The 20,066-nt window shown below is 38.9% G+C and overlaps 1 protein-coding gene across 5 annotated transcripts in view; it reads right to left on the reverse strand.

Moving 5' to 3' along the window:
• The window catches only part of WDFY3 (WD repeat and FYVE domain containing 3), a 152,765-nt gene that overhangs the window by 118,334 nt on the left and 14,365 nt on the right, over positions 1-20,066 (reverse strand). For 3 of the 5 annotated variants that reach the window (XM_044428214.1, XM_044428213.1, XM_044428210.1), the window contains exon 2: positions 7,502-7,601. The gene's annotated coding sequence lies outside the window, so the exon portion shown is untranslated. Of the gene's footprint in view, positions 1-7,501; positions 7,602-15,909; positions 15,949-20,066 lie in introns of all 5 variants that reach the window. The other 2 variants (XM_044428211.1, XM_044428212.1) reach the window with 1 other exon arrangement.

The raw sequence follows: 20,066 nt of genomic DNA on the forward strand, positions 1-20,066 counted from the left end.
AGCTCCGCCTCGCCCTCCCCGCAGCCACAGCATGACCCATCCTGCAAGTGCCTGCAGGAACAGAAGCAGACCTGTAAGGACTTTTAAGGACTGCAACCTGTACAACCATGTGGCTCTGGACGGCACTATAAAAGGCTATCCTGCACTGTTCAGTTTGGACACAACAGCATGGGCCTTTGTGGTGGCTGCATTGTGTCCTGTTCATCACTGGACACGAATTTGCACAAAATACAAAACTGGGTGGAATAGCAAACGCCCTGGAAGACAGAATGATGAACCAGGGTGATCCTGATAAACTTGGAACACTGGGCTGAAAGCAACAGAATAAAATTCAGGAGGGACAGTGGCTCAGATTTCCCTAAACCCCATTCCCCCGAAACACAATTCCTCACAAACAGGAGCAGAATTTCAGATAAGACAGGCCTTTGCTCCAGTGCAACTTGGCAACATTCCTAGACTCTTGATCAGATCACCTACTTTCCTTTGTCTTCTGGCTTCTATGATGACTCGGATGTTTTGAGGACCTTTTTTATTGATTTGAGCTGTACTTTTCCTTTTGCTAAATCTGGTATTCAAGACAGCTTGTTTGTGGAATTTCACCTTGAAATCCTAATACATAGGAACCTAATAAGTGTTATGAACAACTTGAGCTTGCTCATAAAATTATTGCATTTAGTATATTAAATCTAAATGTATACTTTATTCAGGCAATGATTACAAATGTACTAATTTAGATTACTTTTAAAACTTTTTACTTTACATAACTTTTGAGCATCCAATTTATACATATGAGCCTAACCATGACTTTAGATCTCTAAAGAAAATTAAAAAAAAACCATATTGTCCCATAAATTCCAATAGTTTTCCTCGCCTCATCTCTGGAGGAAGTGGGGATGGAAAGCACTTATTTTCCTATGGTTTAACATTTTCAGAAATCATCTCCAAGTTTCTTCCACATCACCTGTTTTATATATACATGGAAAAACAGAACTGGAAATTCATATCCTATTTCTGAAAATGTCTGGGAAAATAGGTAAGACTACAAAATTTAAATCTTGCAAGACTAGTTTATTATACACAGTAGTTGACTAAGTGAACAACTGCAGACTGAAGACACAATGTTCAAATGAATTTGGGCTCATCTGAAGTGATAACAAGCACATACACATTCCAAACCCATTTAGTTTGATTAGCTGAAAGTATTACTTACTCAAACACAGAAGCATATAGACCACCAATTAAAAAGCGAGACTGACATTTGATTATATTCTGAGCTTGCACAGATGTGTGAGGTATACAGAGGCCAGGTTACATTGCTGCACTAAAGCACTGCTCAGTTTCTCAAAAAAGAAGCAGCTGAGGATCAGAAATCTTTGACATACTGGGTACCATATCTGGGTGTCATTATGAAACTCTCCAGAAAAGCAAAGTTACATACAAAAGCAAGAGGTTTCTAACACCCATTTTTCCTTAGCACAATCAAAATCTATGTTATAATATTGTGTATCTTTTTTCACTTTGATATCCCTGTTCGAAACACATTGAAATGGAGATTTCAACTGTCTCTAGATATAACACTTTTCTAGAGAAACACTGTATCTGTTTATTTTTCTAAATATAAATCAGAACCAAAGTAGTAACCATTTATACTATTTGGCCAGCAGTTAATTTAGATAAAGTACCTCTAGGCTACATTAAATAATGCAAATGCATAATAAGGATATAAACAAGAATGTAGATTAATATACATTCATCATCGGGACATGATAATGTAGGGGTAAATACCGCTACAGCTTTCAAAACAATTGTTAAAACTGTTAGGCAGCGACCAAGCAGCACTCACTATTTAGTTTAACAATAGCTATTATAGGACTAGACAATCAGTTTGTTGCTTTCAAAGGGTGTTATTTAAGTAAGCTACTGGATAATTATGTAAACATTTATCAGGAGACTTTTCCCAACTATTTAAACTGACATGCTAAAATTCTCAGTCATTTTAAAACACATTAGAAATATGGTAAAATGAAACAGGCATCATGTATTTCCTTTGGTTTCATTAATAGGTGGCCTATTTATGTCCAGTATTGTCCTGAAAACCTCAGATTAATCCTTTAACACAAATTAAAGTCAAACTACTTAGATGCGATTCTAACATGACAATCCACGAACAGCTAGACACAAGCAGAAGCAAATAAGCACACTTCTTCCAGCATCTCCTCACTTCCACTTTCAGTAAATAACCTACAATTTACCCATTACTAGGTTTTGAACATGATGTCTGAGCCTAGATACTTTAGGCCGTTTAGAAATTAAACAGCCTTGAGTTAGCCTACAATTAGTTCATGGGTTAATTATGCTTTAATCTAAACAACCCAGAGCATTTGGGTTGAGATGTCATACAAATGGGGCGTTGAGAGGATGCTTAAGTGAGCAGCATGGGTTCATGATTTATTGTAATATCAAAACAGATCTTATATTGAAAAAACAATATATATACAGTCCATTTAATACTGTAATCCAATGTCAACTTATGGTATAAGTTATTGAATTCTGGTCATATTGTATGAACTCAGATGTACCAATAAAACCATGGTTTGTTGATCACAAACACAGAAAGAAAACACATAGTTTGTCACTGGGTTGTAAACCTGGGCTTGTCTAAACCATGAGTTGTCATGCATGAATGCAGAACCATAAGTTGTTCATGGTAGGCAAGAGCTGTTAAAAACAACAACAACAGCAGCTATTCTGCATGTCAGTGCTACAGTCCCAGAAAGTCATCTGGGATACAGGCAAGGAGAAGAGAGGTAGAAGAGAGGAAAACAAACAACCCAAGGACTGAGAAAACAAGTCATTGTTTGTTCAGTCGTTTGCCAGACAAACTGTATGCAAGGCAACAAAGTATAGGTTAACCATGGATTAAATAAACCATGAGTTAGTATTATGTATGAACCAAGACATAAGGGCTGTTCGCATGACACAATTGCTCATGATGAAGCTGCAGTGCCCATGTAAACTAAGCTGAATATGCAAACCCTACTTAGGGTTTGGCATGCTGCACAAATCTTGTGAGCATGAATAATGTTCTGTTTAAGGGTTATGCAAGGATCGTTTAATCCACGCATAGACTATATTTGCAAAGTTTGGATGGTATGCTAACCCTTAAGCAGGGCTTGCATATTAACTGTGGCCCATGGACGTCTCATCCTGGGTTAACTAAGTCACAGCATTTTATCTGAACACAGTCACTATTTCCAAAAAGTCAAATCAGTTAAAGATGGATATTGTAATCAAAACAGAACACAGCTTGTTTTCAGAGTGGCTTGTTATGACATGCAGACCCAGCACAATGGTTTAGCTATGGCTTCCTGGAAAGGGCTACAAAGCTGCCAAGGAAGAGCAACAAAAACTCCTGTCACTCCTTGAGAAATTGCTAGTGCTATCCTCTGTCCTCTATTCTCCTTTGCCATTTCCCCCTTCTCTCATCAATAGGAAATGATACTTGTCAGTTTACTTTCCCGTTCATTGCCTCCCTAGACAGTGACAAGTTTTCTTAACATTCACACTTATCCACACTCGGGAAGATATATATAAATTACAGTAACGACTGCTCTTATTCACAGTAAGTTTGCAGATTTATTGAATCTGTGCAAATCTCCTCAAAGTCAAAAAAAGAATCCTCCAAAATCCCTTTATGCTGCTCAGTGCATTTGTGATCAAACAACTGTTGATTATCATGATGGCTTATCATGATATGCAAACAAGTCCAACAAGTCAAATGTTGCATTTATTATTGAGGGCTTCCTATGATATCCAAGAACTAGTAAGTAGTCATGGATACAGAAATCCAGGAGATACTATTTTGTGGAACACAATGCTAATTCACTGAACCAGTACAGGTTACCAAGCAGCCAATGACTTTAATTTCAATCTCTTGGGGAACCAGAAAATTGTGGTCCCTGCTATAGAAGGTTCTGAGCACTTACAGTCCATTTCTACACATATTCACTTTAAATGAACAAAGTACAAAAAGCACATTGCCTATATAACCAAATGCTCCTATAGAATGAATGAATGAATGAATGAATGAATGAATCTCTTAGATAATATAAAGCAGGGATGCAGAGCCCCAGTCCCATTGACAAATTAATTAACACATAGTAAACTTTTAAAAATGAAGAAAATATTCAAGTGAACCTCTTGAGGAACTGTAGTTTAGAAATTTAATCTTATAAACACCCTCTGAACTTTCTTTGTTCATGAATGGCCGTGTAAGGGTCAGTTACACTAGGGATTTTATTTATTTATTTATATTGCGATTTATATCCTGCCTTTTTCCTACAAAGGGCTCAAGGCAGCTTACATCATATCTCCTTCTCCATCTTATCTCCACAACAACAACCCCGTGAGGTAGATTGGGCTGAGAGTCTGTGACTGGCCCAAAGTCACCCAGTTGGCTCCATGGCTGAGCGGGGACTAGAACCCAGAACCTCTGAATCCCAGTCCCATGCTCTTAAACACTACACCACACTGGCTCTCACTCCACCACACTGGATTTTAGGATGTTCAAGAGAACTGTGAGCAAGCAGCTTTTCAAAGTGTGAAACAAGCTGGTCACAGAACCTGGAAGTGGACCAGTGGTGATCTGAGACAGGACCCTTCAAACCCATTATCTCCACAGCTGACCACAGAGATATAGTATCCAAACAGTAGAAACAAGAACTGAAAGAGTGGAAATGAGTAAACCAAAGCAACCCCAGATTAGGGGAATGAGATGAGAGGACTCCATCAATCCTTGCAAGCAATACTGATATACAATGTAAGAGATGGACAAGTGATCTCAGTCTAACTGCCATGGTTTGAGCATTTTTCCACTTAAACACTGCAAATAAAAACTAGGCATGTGTGTAAGCTATCTAAAAGATGGAGAGGATCAATAAAATCAGTTGTAACAGTATCACTGGCCCCAAGTTGGTTAGTGCAGTAAATATCCAACTCAGGTATCTCCAGTCATTTCTCTCACAAATACTACTTTCACAGAGAAATTGTATGACTTACCATTGATTCCACAAAAACCAATCATTCCCAATCACAACAGGTATAGCAAATGATTATAAACAAAGGAATGCCAAAAAGACATAAGAAGCCTTTAGTGTTTTTTAAATGCTATTGCTTTCATTAAACTGTTTTTACCATAACGATGCACCAGGAGTACATTAATAAGATTAGCACAACATGCAGATTCACACAGAACCTGAATGGCTGTGTTTTCCAGTGACAAAAGGACATTTATCATTTTTAGCACTATAATGGAAAGGGACATAGGTAGCTGCACTGTATCAAGTCAGACTGTTGGCCCAACTAATCCAACACCCTCTGAACTGACTGGCAGTCACTGACTGGCAGCAGCTCTCCAGGATTATCAGGGAGGAATTTTTCCAGCCTACCTGAAGATGCTGGAGAATGAATTTAGGCATACAAAATATGCACTCTTCCACTGAGTAATGGCCCTTCCAATCATTATTTCAAGTGTAAAACATTCAGCTAAAAGGAATGAGATGTAAGATGAACTAGAAATTTTATCTACCAAGTTTTATTTTAAGTCATTTGTTAGCTTTAAATAACAGTTAAAAACACACATAAGCTACAAAATGCTAAGCTTCCCTGTGACCTCTTTTTCACCTGTACAAAAATGCAAGGAGGAAAAAAAAGCAATGGAACAAACCATTATCCATTTTCAGTACAGGATCAGACACAAAGAAGCATTTGTTACAGGAGAATTTTAACACAGATGATTGTTTTATCACCCCCAAGACAAATAATATTAACTCTGACTTTACAAAATTCTTTGCCAGCCTACCTGGCCCTGTCTTTGTTTTACTATGTCTAACGAGCTCAGAAATCTTACACTGAAAATATGAACAACTTCACACAATAAACATTTGATATTAAAGTTCTAACATTCTGTGACAAAAATAACTTTCCTACCTGGTTGTCTTCAGGTTTCCTGCAGGCATCTTAAATTTTTTAATTTTCTAAGAAAAGAGCAGTAGGTTTCTAGTTCTTATGGCTATCTACAACTGCCAGTCCAATACTGAACAAACGACCTTAATCCAGGCAAGACTCGGAGCTTTGCACTGAAATCTCCAGGAGCTTACTGTACCAGCGTGCAGGCTGGGTTGACAACAGAAGCACAGGGCTGCTGTTCTGTCTGTCCCTATTGCTGGTCTCATTCGTCATATGATTACAAATAAGGGATGGACCCATTCTGCTTCAGACAAAGCTCCTCCTCCCAGCTTGTGTCAACTACCATATGCTGATTAGTGTAGCCTTAACAAAGAACAGAAAAAGGAAAGTGGGGGAGGGAAAAATCCACTCAAATTGATACAGAGTACAGTTTACAGAAAAGCATGGAAAACTATTTTCACTTATTATTTATGATTGGGGTCTTTTTTTACTTTTAAGAATGGTATCAACACAGCCACATTAAAAAATGATGACCGGCCTGCTGGAGGAAAAGAGAGCTTCATTTCTATGCTGGAGAGAAAAAGGGCACTTCATACTTCTCTCTAAGCGATTCTTTCTAACATGTGGGATTGGGCCAAGTGCTCCAACATCCTGGTTAATGAGGAACAGGTGCATTTGAACTTCTGCTTTATACTTTGAGGTTTCTAACCAAAACCTAAGAGCCAGAATTCTTTTGCACACGGCTTAGCCATCTGTATTCTAGAACTAACCTTAGAAAATAGGGTTGGAGGTGGATAAATCCCCAGTTGGGTTAAAATACCACTTCTTTAGCAGCTCACTTGTTGCCTATGTTGGGCACAGGGCAGGAACAACCCTCCTGGGTCAGCCCATTCAGCACCACAGAATCCCATGTGCCTGACTGAATACAAAATCCCTACCAGGCTAGCACTTGTCATTTAAGAAACTCTGCTTAGACATTAAGCTAATGGGGCCACTGCCAGTTGTAAGAAATAAAGATATGTGGATTTCCCCTCCCCCCAAGATCCGCAAGCACCAGCTTCATATGTCCTCTCATGTGTGTGACCTGCCCTTTATGCCCAGTTTATTTTAAGCCTCACAGTATACCCTGAATAATAAATACAGTGTTATATATATTATTAAATGTGACAAAAAAGCAGCTGACTACCACACAAAAAGATTACAGGTAAAACACTGGTTTTCAGTTACACGTTGAAATAGCTAATGAACACCCTCTAAAAATCAGCCACATGTATCCTAAGATAAGTTTAATACCAAACTACAAGCAGCAGGGGAGGAACAAAAGCAAGTCTTTGAGCCACTTGGCATTCCTTAACCATAGTTAAGGATGAGCAGGCTTTATGTCTTCTAAGGTTTAAATTCAACTTTCTGTATTAATAATTAATATTTTAGATAGGCTGAGCACATGTAATCATGGTAGCATTAAAGCAGTAGAGGTACTGTTCCTCCTTTACTTTGATTAGATACATTTCTCCTAAAAAGTCTTATCACTGACCTCTATATCATCCCTTGAATTGCTGTTGCCAACTTCATGAGAATGAGGCACATTCCTCTCCTATGATTTCCTTTGTGAGAAGTTTTCTTCTTGATAGATACTAAAGAAAAAAAAGGGGGGGAGAATTATTAGTAATTACAACACTTATCACTGGATAAATCACTGAGAAGTAAAACTTCCCCCAAATGCTGGCATCCTCAGAAAAATTAGGCTATATGATGACTTCACCCTACTAGTCCAAATGATGCATAATTAAGACAAATCAACAAACAAGCCTGGGAAACCTACAGTCAACCACTTGAAGGCCTAAGGGTCATGACATGCAAAGCACCCTGAGGGCAAGTGCTCTTCCTGTGAAAGTGAATAGAAACTACCAAGCTAGGAAGGTAAAGAGAATTTGCAAGGATATAAAATTACCTTCCAAGACTCTACTGCCATGTAATTTTAAATAAGGTTATGTGGGTTCACATAACTTGCCTTTTGGATTCTGCTTCTGTGCCTTCCCTCAACTTACTCTCACTTTTTCTTTTGTCCTCTCTCTCTCCGATGTTTCTCATTCATGTCTCTTACATTTTGCCAAGACTATTGCAACTTGCAGGCATGAAGTGTAGCAAAATGTTGTTCACTCAAATTATATATTTATTTCAAAGAAGAATGGGTAATAAAATCTGACATACATACAATTGGCCAAAGGATACACCTATCTTAGCAGTTCTTATTAAAGGTGCAATAGTTGAGGCTGTATAAGTATACTCAGGCTTTAGACGTAAGGAAAATTATAATAGGCTAAAATACAAAAGTCAATGTTATTACAGAACAACTGCACAAAGTTAGAAAATTCCAGAGAAATTATATTGGTCTACCTGGAAAATATGCAATCTGCTCATAGTAATACTTTTAGAGCTGTGTTGCATTACTTTTTCTGACAAAGATTAACCTATTTCTCAATAACTTCTACTAACATTAATTTAAACATAGCAAAATAGTTCAGAAAGAATAATAGCTAAATTGGTTTTAAAAAATATAAAGGCACAATTCCACAAAGAGTTTAGTTAAGCACGGCTACTAAAAATCAGTGCTAAATAAAATTCCCTCAGTTCTTCTATCTGATCAATGTGTCCTATGCATCCGCAGTACGCCACGCTTTTGGAAATAACTCTAAACATACAGGTTCAGACACAACATGTACACCATGGGTCCTCACACTACGGCCCGCGAGCTGAATCCAGCCCACTATGCCCATTGGTCTGGTCCGCCATAGCCAGCGCCTTTCCGGGAGATTTCTCCGAGCAAGTCCAACACGATCTCTTTGTGAGCAAGTCGGCCCCGAAGCACCAGCCTGCTTGCAAGGAGATCGTTTTGGACTCGTTCGGAGAAAATGATCTCTGCGCACACATGTCATGCCTTTCTGCGCGCACGCCCCCACCCCCAGCCTGGCCCACACACCCCCACCCGCACCACCTTGGAGGCTCGCGCCCATCCCTGGCGTTCATGTGCATATGTGAACAAAGGCACACAGAAACCTACATTCTGGATTAATGGATGAATTAAAAACCACTAGCAAGAAAAGAATGTCTCCTGAATGACTATCTGCTTACTACTAGAAAATCTGACTGGTTTCACAATTATGATGTACCCAGGTTCTCAAAAACACCTTTCTCACAAGTTTATCCTTCATACCAGAGTGAATAACCTTTCACAAGCTTTCTGCAAGTGATTGATTCAGACCTCTAAAATTAGTGAGCTGTCCTTTCCATGGCAACTCAATGGGTAGGGAAAAAAGATGTTGTGTGCTGTGTGTGTGTGTGTAGGTGAAGGAAGAGGGGTGAGAGAGAAAGAAAGACAAGAAAGAGAGAGGTGACACTGCCCACTTTTGACTATGGGTCCAGCAATACCATCATGTCACCCCTGACAAAACACTCCCCTAAGGAAACGTGACTGCCAAAAGAAAAAAGCTTCCCACCCCTGATTTAAACTATGCCAATTCATTCTAAAACTATTTAATTAGAAAATCACTGGAGTTCTGTGCTTATGGACATACTACTGAATAGACATAAATATTACTTGATTGTGAACAAAGATTTACAGCATGGCCACACTAAGGCAGGAAGATGACAAGACTCACTTTAATTTTTCAGATTTGATGTAGCAATAGTCAAAAAAATTCCTTGTTTAAATTTAACTCCATTCATGAACATGCTAGGTGATCTTAGACAAGGTTCTATCCCAACCTCAAAACCAAACTGCAACAAAGATATAACAACAGTGATGTACCTGATGCGGCTGTTATTTGGGTTACTAAAAGTCATCTGAACAATCAGAACATGTAATGTTAAATGCTGTGTGATGCTGTTTAAGGACAAACAACACATTCCCCCTCCAAAAGAACAGCAGGAATGAAAATACATCTGAGGCTCAATACATGCTAGCAAAACTATATAAATTATTAATTGCTCTACAATTCTCATGCTGCAGTGCCGATGCCACTGTCATCACAAAACCTGCCAAAATAAAACAAAGAGCTACTATTAACCTTTTATTAAATACAGCAAGTCACATCTTCATCTGGAAATGCTCTTTCTAAAATTGACAGCTTATTTAGATGCTTTCAATGGATATAGTCAGAGATGCTGCTTCATTTGAAAGCACTTAGGAGCAAGGCATGCTCTTTAAAAATGACACTGCAAGGTAAATACTCTTTTTGAGCAGGGACAATAATATCTTCCATTTCAACAAAAATAAATAAATGATGGTCTAGAATTAAATAGTTGCAAATAAAGATCTGATTATCAATAATGCAACATTCAATTTCAAGAGCCTGGAGCAACAAGAGAGAAAATCTTTCATTTTTGCATAGCAAAACAATCCACAGGCTCTACTGTAATGATTCCATTTGATTGATTCAAATGTGCTTCAGTCCTAGTTAAGATGGAAACTGCTCGATGCCAGTGCAGATGTAACAGCAATCATTATTAAATTGCCAAAACCATAATACAGACGAAACTCTGGCCAGTTTAAGAAAATACTCATGAGACTGCGCACTTTCTCCAGTTGTTTAATTCCATACCTATGTCAGATCACTTACAAATCTTCACTGTTGAAGATGAAAAGTCTGTGCAAGAGGGATGAAACCAGAAAATGAAGCACAGAAATCCAGAGAGATCTCCTATTCACCCAATTGTTATTGAATGTCCTAGAACACAAAACTGCATGAACACACATGCGCTCAACAAATTCAGAAAAACCATGTAGGTTTTGTTTGTTTGTTTTTAACAGAGGCATGGTAGACACTATACTTCAATAACAGGGCAAAGATAAAAACTTAACAATACACATTTTAAAAGTGATCCTGTGGCATCTACACCTCATATGGAGGTGAAGATACTTCAAACTCAGATCACAGGTTAGAAACAGAACTCTGGGAATCTGTATTCCAATCCTCCCCACCCCCTTAGCCAGCTGTATCTCCAAGGTCAAGAAATCAACCTCAGACAGGGGGTAAAGGGAACACTCCAGGGGATGGAAAGAAGAGATGGGGTCTGCCAGGATAAGAAATTGCCGTATAACACTCCCAGTCTCCTTCCCTCCCTTTCCAAAGCACCTCAAGCCAGATGACTGAAAACTGCTGTCAAGCTAAAATGCAGAGTTAAAGATGCAAGGAAACAGCAACCACTCCCACTGCTCCCCCACTCTGAACTGGAAGTTCATGTGCCATGGGTTCAGAGGCTTATGAACATAAAAGATCCAATCCTACTGACTATCCTATCTTATATGATTACAGGAAAAAAGAGAGAAATCACTACAGAAAAGAGAGACCCTGACCAATACAATAGGACTGGATCAGCAGAATCTTCCTAATAATAGTGCTAGAGAAAGATCAGATAAAGATGGGTGCTGTGGTTCATCAAATAATAGGAAGGGTACTGGGCACGGTATGGGTTATAGTGGGCAGGAAAGGGTTGGCTTGGCAGGCTCTGTGCAACAGTAGCAAGGGCAGTATATGCAAGGCACAAAATGAATATATTTAAAGCAATTTCAGCAGAAATAGGAATAAATATCATCAAGCTAAGATGGCTAGTCCCTTGGCATTCGTCAATGATGGAGACATCTTGGAGCCAAAAACAACTTGGCTGCACAACTAGGAAGTTCAAGAGCAAGCTCTCTAGCTGACCTTTAACTAATCAGAAGAACTAACAAATACAAAGACAACAACAAAACAAAACGGTGGATAAGGAAAACAAGAGAAAGTAGCTGTGTGTATTTGTGTGGCTGTGCTGCACCTGAGATACTGAAAGACTTCAGCACCATGTCCTATCTCCCAACTTGTCCCTGGGGAAAAACCACAGCAACAAATAGCTTCAAGCCCAATTGGCACATTCCCTCACTGTGAGACATGGCTGTCACGTAGGTCCAGGTGGGCATGCCACCCATATTGGCAGCACCACAGTGTAGCTACAAACATTTGTGGAGTTCCCTCCAGGCTGATACAAGAAGCGAGTTTCCAGTGGGGGTAGCTGACAACAATTAAACAGCTATGAGTTTCAGCTATTGAGCATTATAAACATGTAATTTTTTTTAAATACAAGCAGCAATGGGTTCGTTGGATGATATCTAGAGATCTATCTGGCCATACACAGCAGTGGGATGTTCCAAGAAATGAGTAGGAAATCCGACCCAAGAATAGGACAATGCTGTGAAAGAATGTTCTACAGCTCACTAAATCTGTAGATGGAGCATGAATCTGTGCAACCGGGCATCTGATCATGTTTGGCTCCATGGTCAAATAAAGTGTTGTGCGTCTGATGACAAGGGCAGTTATACACTCCAAACAGAAAGCAACAAGGCTTTGGGAAAGCGCAAGGTGGCCTAGAACAAAACAATCAATAGCCTAACTTTGAGGAGGAACAGAAGTCTTCCTTTCCATTCCTGGATACACACTTCCAAGAGGCAATAAGGTAAGGATACTGCAAAGGGTATCCAGTTAGCACTTCAATTTTCTGAGCTCTTTTGCAGATGGAAATGTTTCAGGAGTACAACGATTATAGACTAACCAATTTGAAAAATATTCTATATAGTATGACTGTTTTAAAATGAAATGTGGCATATAAATTTACTATATAGTTGCAGGTACACAAGCAGCAAAATATTTTTTGTTTTGTATGCAGCAACTGAAGAGCCTCAATATAGCCTTATTTTGCACATTTGCTCTTCTACTTTAAGAGGCAAATGCCTAAATATGATACCAAAAAGTTAGCTCTGCTAGTTTTAAAAGCCACTGAAAACTGAGAAATGCGAAGTGATAAAAATAACACTATACCTAACAGGAAACTGAAAACAGAATTTCTTGAATTAAAATTAAGAGCATCTTTGGGATGCACTGACTACTATTACACCCACTAGATAATGTAATATATATGCTTTCAAGATATTTGCAGTATTAATAGTTGAGTAAATACATCACATACCTTCTAATAACTATAAATTCAGTAAGAAATGCTTCAGTACAAAATATGAGATAAGCACAAGAAAAATAGCAACTCTTTTATATTTAAAGGGGGTAAAAAGATTTGCAATTATTTGGGGATCTAAGGGAATCCATTCTGAAGAATTCAAATGCCCACTAAATGCAGCAAGCATACCTATGTATATGAATTCTTTATAGCACAATTTTGCAATATTTTACATGTTCAGCAATTAATATTACAGTAAAACCCCCATACCCACTGTTGCAGTTACTGTGGTTTGACTTAACCACGGCTGACTAAAGTCAGAAAAATTATACACACACACACACACACACACACTCACTCATTCATTCATTCATTCATTCATTCATTCAAGTTTTGTGGCCTACTGCCTACTAATCCACAGAGCGACATTTGGGGAATTCTCCATGGCCAGCCCAGAATGGTGCACCACCTCGCAGCAAGAGCAGGATGGACCCCAGACTTGGAACCAGATACGTGACCACATGTGAGGCTGATGACGCAGGCCATGCTCCAGCTCACTGGATCTTGCTTTAAACCAAAGGTTATTCAAATTGCGTCCATATAGGCTTAAGTGCCTGATGCTGCCTAACCTTAGAAGCTAAGCAGGGGTGACCCTGGGTGAAACTTGGATGGGTGACTTAATGCTGTGAACCAACCAGAGAGCTTCAGCTACAGGGAATATATAAATGTGATTAATAATAATACAAATTGAGAAAGAAGTAATTGTAATGCAGCTACTAGTACATGTATGATCAACAGTATTAAGAGTTGGGGGGGGAGGGTTGAGATATTCGTGGTTTTGCCACTTTCATAGGGGCCTTCACTCCAACCCCCATGAATGCGGAGGGCCAACTGCATAGTGTTCACTACTGTTTGTTTGTTTAAAAAGCTTTATTTATTTAAAGCTTTTCTATCCCATCATATTCCAAAATGTCTCAGGATGTTCATAAAATAAAAATGAAAATATGAAAATGTACAGCATCACATCCTCAATAAAACCTCAATTAAAATAGCAATTAAACCTTAAAATACTGGGAAAATAAAAAGGTTTTCACCTGGCACTGAAAAGAATAAAATGTCAGTGCCAGGAGCATTTTTCATAACCAGGGCACCACCACATAAAAGGCCCTTCTCTGGGTAGCCACTCTCCTCTTTCAAAGAGGGCTCCCAAAGAAGGACCTCCAACCCAGATCTTAAGGAGCAGGCAGGCACATACTATCCATGATTTCAGACATCCACTGGGGTGCTTTGAACCTATCCCCCATGGATATGGGGTCCTACTGTATATATATTACTCTGTCACAGTTATCCCAGGTTAATTTCTGCAATGCACGGTACATGAGTCTGTCTTTGAACACTCTCTTGAAACTTCAGTTGATTTAGAATAAGATTTAGAATAACTTTAATGCATTCTTGCTATGGCAGCCTTCTATATGTAAAGATGGAACATTTTAAAAATAAGTAAAATTAAATAAAGCAACAAATCTAAGTAAATTCTACAGGAAAGGTCAAACAATAATACTTCTTAAAAGCTATTAATGACTTTCTGCTTCAACTTCCCTTAGTTTTTGGCCTTAAAAAAAAAAAAAGATAAACAGATACACAACTGCACAGAAAAAAACTACAGATGGCTACAAACCATGGGCTATGACTCAGGAGCCAGCTTCCGGGGTGAAAGCTCATTCACTTTCCAAGTGATAACCCTTGTTTTGTCCTACATGTGCACCACTGCAAACCATGGCTAATTCAAGCCAGAATCCTACTAACTCTGTATTATATGCTGTTCTCAGAATAAAATGCAAGTGTAGAGAAAATATGCATTACATATTACAGAAACTGCATTTATGACTGACATGTACAGAACAACAGTGTTTCTACCATAGAATTTATGCAACAGAAAGGAAAGAGAGTGGAGGCTGGCTTGACAAAAGGAGGATAAAAACTGATCTGTAATTCCCTAGCATTCAACCATCTAAAACAAATATTTGTTCTCTCTTGCTTGCCAAGTCTGGTTTAGATGACTAGTTTTATTTCTAGAGCAGAGGGTTGTGTTCAAATCTATACAATCTTTGTTGAGTTGTAGCCCACTGCTGATTTTGCAAGCAGGACCAGACTTGCAGTCCTTTATTATCTTTAGGACAAAAAGGGTTGTGTTGTAGAACTCAAATTTACCAAAAGAAATTGAAGTGTTTCAAGCTCCTGGGAGAAATATTCTGCTGTTCGTATAGCAACCATTGCCAATTATAATGCCGACTATGCAGAATTCCCAGTTCCACTGTTACAATGCTCTCCTACTAATCTTGCTTTCTTCCCAGTTCATTATTCTTTGGTTTTAGTGTTTTAATTCTATTCTATATTATTTTAATCAAACCTGCCAAATATTAAGGATGGTTTTAAAATATATTGATACTTTTAATAAGTTAATGCTAGGTAGAACAGTTATATTTCTGTCCCTTTGGAACTACTCACATGACACAACAGTCCAATGTGTGTTACTTAACCCACATTTAATTTTTTAACCTCTGAGGTGTGTGCAACTGCTAGTTTGAATATGCAACCCCTAATGAGGGGTTGTTAGCTCATGTGAACCTGATAAGTACAAGCTATAATTGGGTCAAACAATGTCTGCATAACCCATGGTCTGTTTTATGGTTATGCAAGGATTGTTTAATCATTTCATAAAGCACACTCAGTGGGTCCTTCAGAACATGACAACCACTGAGTGTTTGGTGGTACCTGTAGGCACTGTAGCTCATTAATTATATTGAGAAGACATGTGTTGTCCAAACTCAGTAACTTTTCTGCTTTTGTTTCAGTACCAGAGTTAAAATTTACATACTACACCAATACATTGACTGTATAATATTCCACCCTCTTCATATACCTCTTGCTGAAACACACTAATAGCCAGCATCTTACCTCAACATAATGCCTACCAGAGATTCCTCATCCATGTTCCTGAAAAGAAAATGAAAAATATGCCAAGTATTCATGCAGAACATTCACTTCATTATAATCAGAATACCAACTATATGCTGGCTTGCAACTCTGGTAGATTCTTGACTAATATAACACATTGCCTCCAACAGTCTAAACTTACTGACAGTCTTCCAGTCTTCTAAACCTTTGCTGGCTGCAACTCCCTGCAGCAACTAGGGCTTTGGGTGGAGCTCAGGGCAAGCAATTCTGATTCAGTTCAATCTCTACTACCTTCCCACTATTTTCCAAATACAATTCCGAGTACTAGTAAATGGCCAGGTCTAAAATCATTTAGACTTTAAAGTGAGATGCCTTTATCCTCCACACCCTTGCCAGCTAAAAGATTTATACTACAACCCTGGAAGGCCAAATGGTCACCTTCAACAAAAAAGTGGGCAGAGGACCCGAGGAAGTTTTCAATTTATGAAGGAGTAGGTGGTCTTTTGGCAAAGTATATGTATGATAATGGTAATTTATTATGTACTATTGTATTTCAATGTATTTTATCATGTTGTAAGCCGCCCCGAGGTTTCGGCAAGGGGCGGCATAGAAGTGTAGTAGTAGTAGTAGTAGTAGTAGTAGTAGTAGTAGTAGTAATAATAATAATAATAATAATAATAATGAATAAATGCAAGCATATTGTTCAAGTTCATAAAAAGCCATCCCTAATAATGTAGGGATAGGGAAATATCATACACATGTATCCAATATAATAGAGTCACTCAAATTTAACATTTTGACTTAGTTTTTTGAATTAGTTTATAATTAGTTTTTAATTATAAAGGGATGCCTTTTCCCATATGGTCCTACTTTCTCATCAAGATAAGTTATGGAGACATTGTTCTGTGTCCAATGGCTACCAGAAATGTGGCTGCTGGAACAAGAGTCAGGGCTGTCCCACTCTAAGAAAGCTGTTTCCTTGCCCAGTTGAATAGAGACACAGCTCTGCCTTAAGATGAGATGGTGCAAACTGGTGACCTGAAACAACAAGGGGTTAGATCTGATGGCCTTCCAGGCCCCTTCCAACACTACTATTCTGATTCTAAGGAAAAAAGAGTTTACGAGAGCTAAAAAGGGCTGTCATTTTTGAGACCATTCATTCATAGACTCACCAAAAGTTGGAAATGACTGGACAGCACATAACAACTCTTTCAAGAATTGAAACACACATTGAAGGTGGTCCCAAATCCTGGTTAGTAATTACCCAGTGTTAGCACTGCCAAGGAAAGTGGGGGCAAGTGCTCTCCTGAAGGAGGAAATGTAATTCCAGTGCAAGTCCTTGGCTATGTCTGCACTGATCCACTAAAAAGATTTATTTTTGCAGACAGAAATGCAATGTGGTTACTTTTTTTTTAGGAGTATGTAACATGCACCAGGTTTATTTTCTCCATCCTGAGAAAGCGACTTCCTTCCCCACTTGAAAAGCAAACTTACATTAAACTGTAAGAAAGGCTATTTACACAAGAATCACATTGCTGTATCTGACCAAAGGCCTATCTGTTCCCCACAGTGGCCAGCCAGATGCCTCCACAAAGTCCAAGAACACATTAGTGCCTTCCTGCACAAGTCACCCAACAATGGTGATGCAAAAGCCTACTGGAAGTAGCATGTATTTATCATGATTAGTATCCATTTGTTATCTTATCCTCCATGAATGGTATAGCTAATCCTTTTAGAGAGATGATGTTTTTATCATCTAAGCTAGATGTCATCACATCTTGAGTTAGCAAATTCCATCTTTTTAGCTATACACGATATGAAGAACTATGTCATTTTACCAATACTGATTCTTTCTCCAGTTTCACTGGATTAGCCCTTAGCTGTAAGATTGGGAGGAACGGTTTAGTATGAAAGGAAGAAGAGTTTCTCCGTGCACTGCACTATATTTTTATAAACTGCATGAGTTTATAATTCTTCCCACCCTTTTCTAAACTAAAAGGCCCCAAAAGTTATATCCTCTCCTCACAGGGGAGATTCTTTAACCCCCAATCATGTTGATTGTCCTGTCTAAACACATGCCTATATTCACACAGAGTGACAAGCCATGGAAGGAATGGCTTGTCATTATATGTGCATACCAGGAGCATGGTGAAACGTGGCATGCTTGATTAGCATGAATCACCACAGAGAACCAACAATCTGTTCTAAGGTTTCCATGTTTAAATATTGCTTCTCATTATACATGAAGCCAGTCACAGTGTTTTCACAGTTTCCCTATTTTGGTCAGCAAGCTCAGCAGCAAGAACAGCCAATTACACTCCAGACGCCATTTTTCACAGCCCTGTTTGCCTAGCAGTGGCTGAGTTGCGGGAGACAAGCACTGATTGGCTGTCCCCATGCTCCCAGTCTTCCTTCTCAGCATAGAGCCTCTGATGCCTGGCCGCCCTCCCACCATGTCTGCTGCCTAGCCAATTTCTGAGATGCTGGTCTTGCCTGTCTGGCACAGCCAAACCTCTTCATGTGCAATCACATTGTCCCCTTTCACATCGTGCTGTTTCTTGGACTCCCAAGACAGACTTCTCGTCCACCAGGCAGCAGGTACGTAGACGGGAGATCAGCCCAGAAGCAGCCATGGCAGGAAAGCAGCTGGGCAGCAGGAAGTGCAAACCAAGATGGAAGGGCCTCCAGGGAGGGCCTCCAGTCACAATGATCATGGAGTAGCCACACAGCAGGAAAGGGGAAAGTGGCAGACACCCAAGGGAGCATGCAGGGCAATGGGGGTGAGGGAGACAATGCAGAGAACAGTGGCGCATGCTGAGACTGGTTCCCAGCCACAAGGGCTGATGGGATGCATGCTGCCATTTGGAGGGAAGACGGAGGTGCATGGAAACTACTCACCTCACTAATGGGTCAACACAGGACATGAGCTAAGAAAGGTAACTGCAGTAGCCATTCATGTTGCGTGAACAGTTCTGCTGTGTCTTATGTCAGCATTTCAACCCAATGTTATCCTATTACAATGCATTCTGGGAATCCAAATTAGCTGCAACCAAATTAACTCAAATAATATGCAGTGATATTATCTTTCTTTCGACTTAACCACGGTTTTAACAAGGACATATCCCATCCTTTGTTTGCTTCAGCAGAAAGTTTGTGGATGTTTCATTCTTGACATCTATAATCTGCCTTTAGGCAACCATTCTGCCATTATTAGCCCAAAATGCTTGTAAGGGGTTTACTTAATATGTATTTAAAGGGGTTTACTTTAAATAGAGAAATTATAAATTCATTTTTTCTAAGAAAGATGAAGACTAAATTTAGATAGAAATATTTAGGGGTAAATGTTGAGATGGATTCCTCAAGCTTTGTGCATATAAGTACAGGTTCAGGGCATAATGCCACCTTTTCAGGTCTCCAGACTATTTTACTGGATTTCATGTTAATAGAATTATCCTCTGCTGATCATTCTGTGTTACACAACAGTTTTTAATAGATGCCTGAAAGCCTGACCAGTTTCCCAACTGAAAACATGCTTAAGGCTTAACACATCAAAAGCTATTATGTTACTTATCCTTCCATGAAAAAGTAACTATTTCCTTTCCTCTCTTCAGTGCCAAATGAAGTATAACAGGGGTAAGCAACACACAATCCTTTACTTAGTTTTAACAAATGTTATTGCACTGGCTAGAAGACTTCATAATGATATTGTTCAAAGCCTAACATTTAGCTTTACAATAGACATGATATACATTCTATGCCAGTTACAGAAGTGAGAATAGATTAAGAACACTGTTTGAAATAGATAAATTAGTGTAGTCCACAAAGAAACACCCCAGCTTCCATTTTGACTCACATCTTTTTGGTGAGAAGTAACCAAAACTGAATAAATGCATTTTTACCTCTGTCCCACTATTTAGTCTTTCCCAAATGTGCATGTATGCTTGTACACATGAGAGAGAATATACATACACACCTTCTTTCAACATTGTAGCTTTAAAAAATGATAGTACTCTAGATATTCCAAGAAAACAAGTAGCAATTTTAAACCTTACTGGATCATTTTAAAGAACTTTCTTACTGAGTTGCTAGATAAGATCTATAATGAATTTTCCAACAGGGAAATCCTAGTGCTGCTCAATAGAGATTACTCACCTTTA

Source organism: Varanus komodoensis, unplaced genomic scaffold, assembly GCF_004798865.1.
Source record: "Varanus komodoensis strain SLA01 unplaced genomic scaffold, ASM479886v1 scaffold2, whole genome shotgun sequence".
NCBI classification, from domain to species: Eukaryota; Metazoa; Chordata; class Lepidosauria; order Squamata; family Varanidae; genus Varanus; species Varanus komodoensis.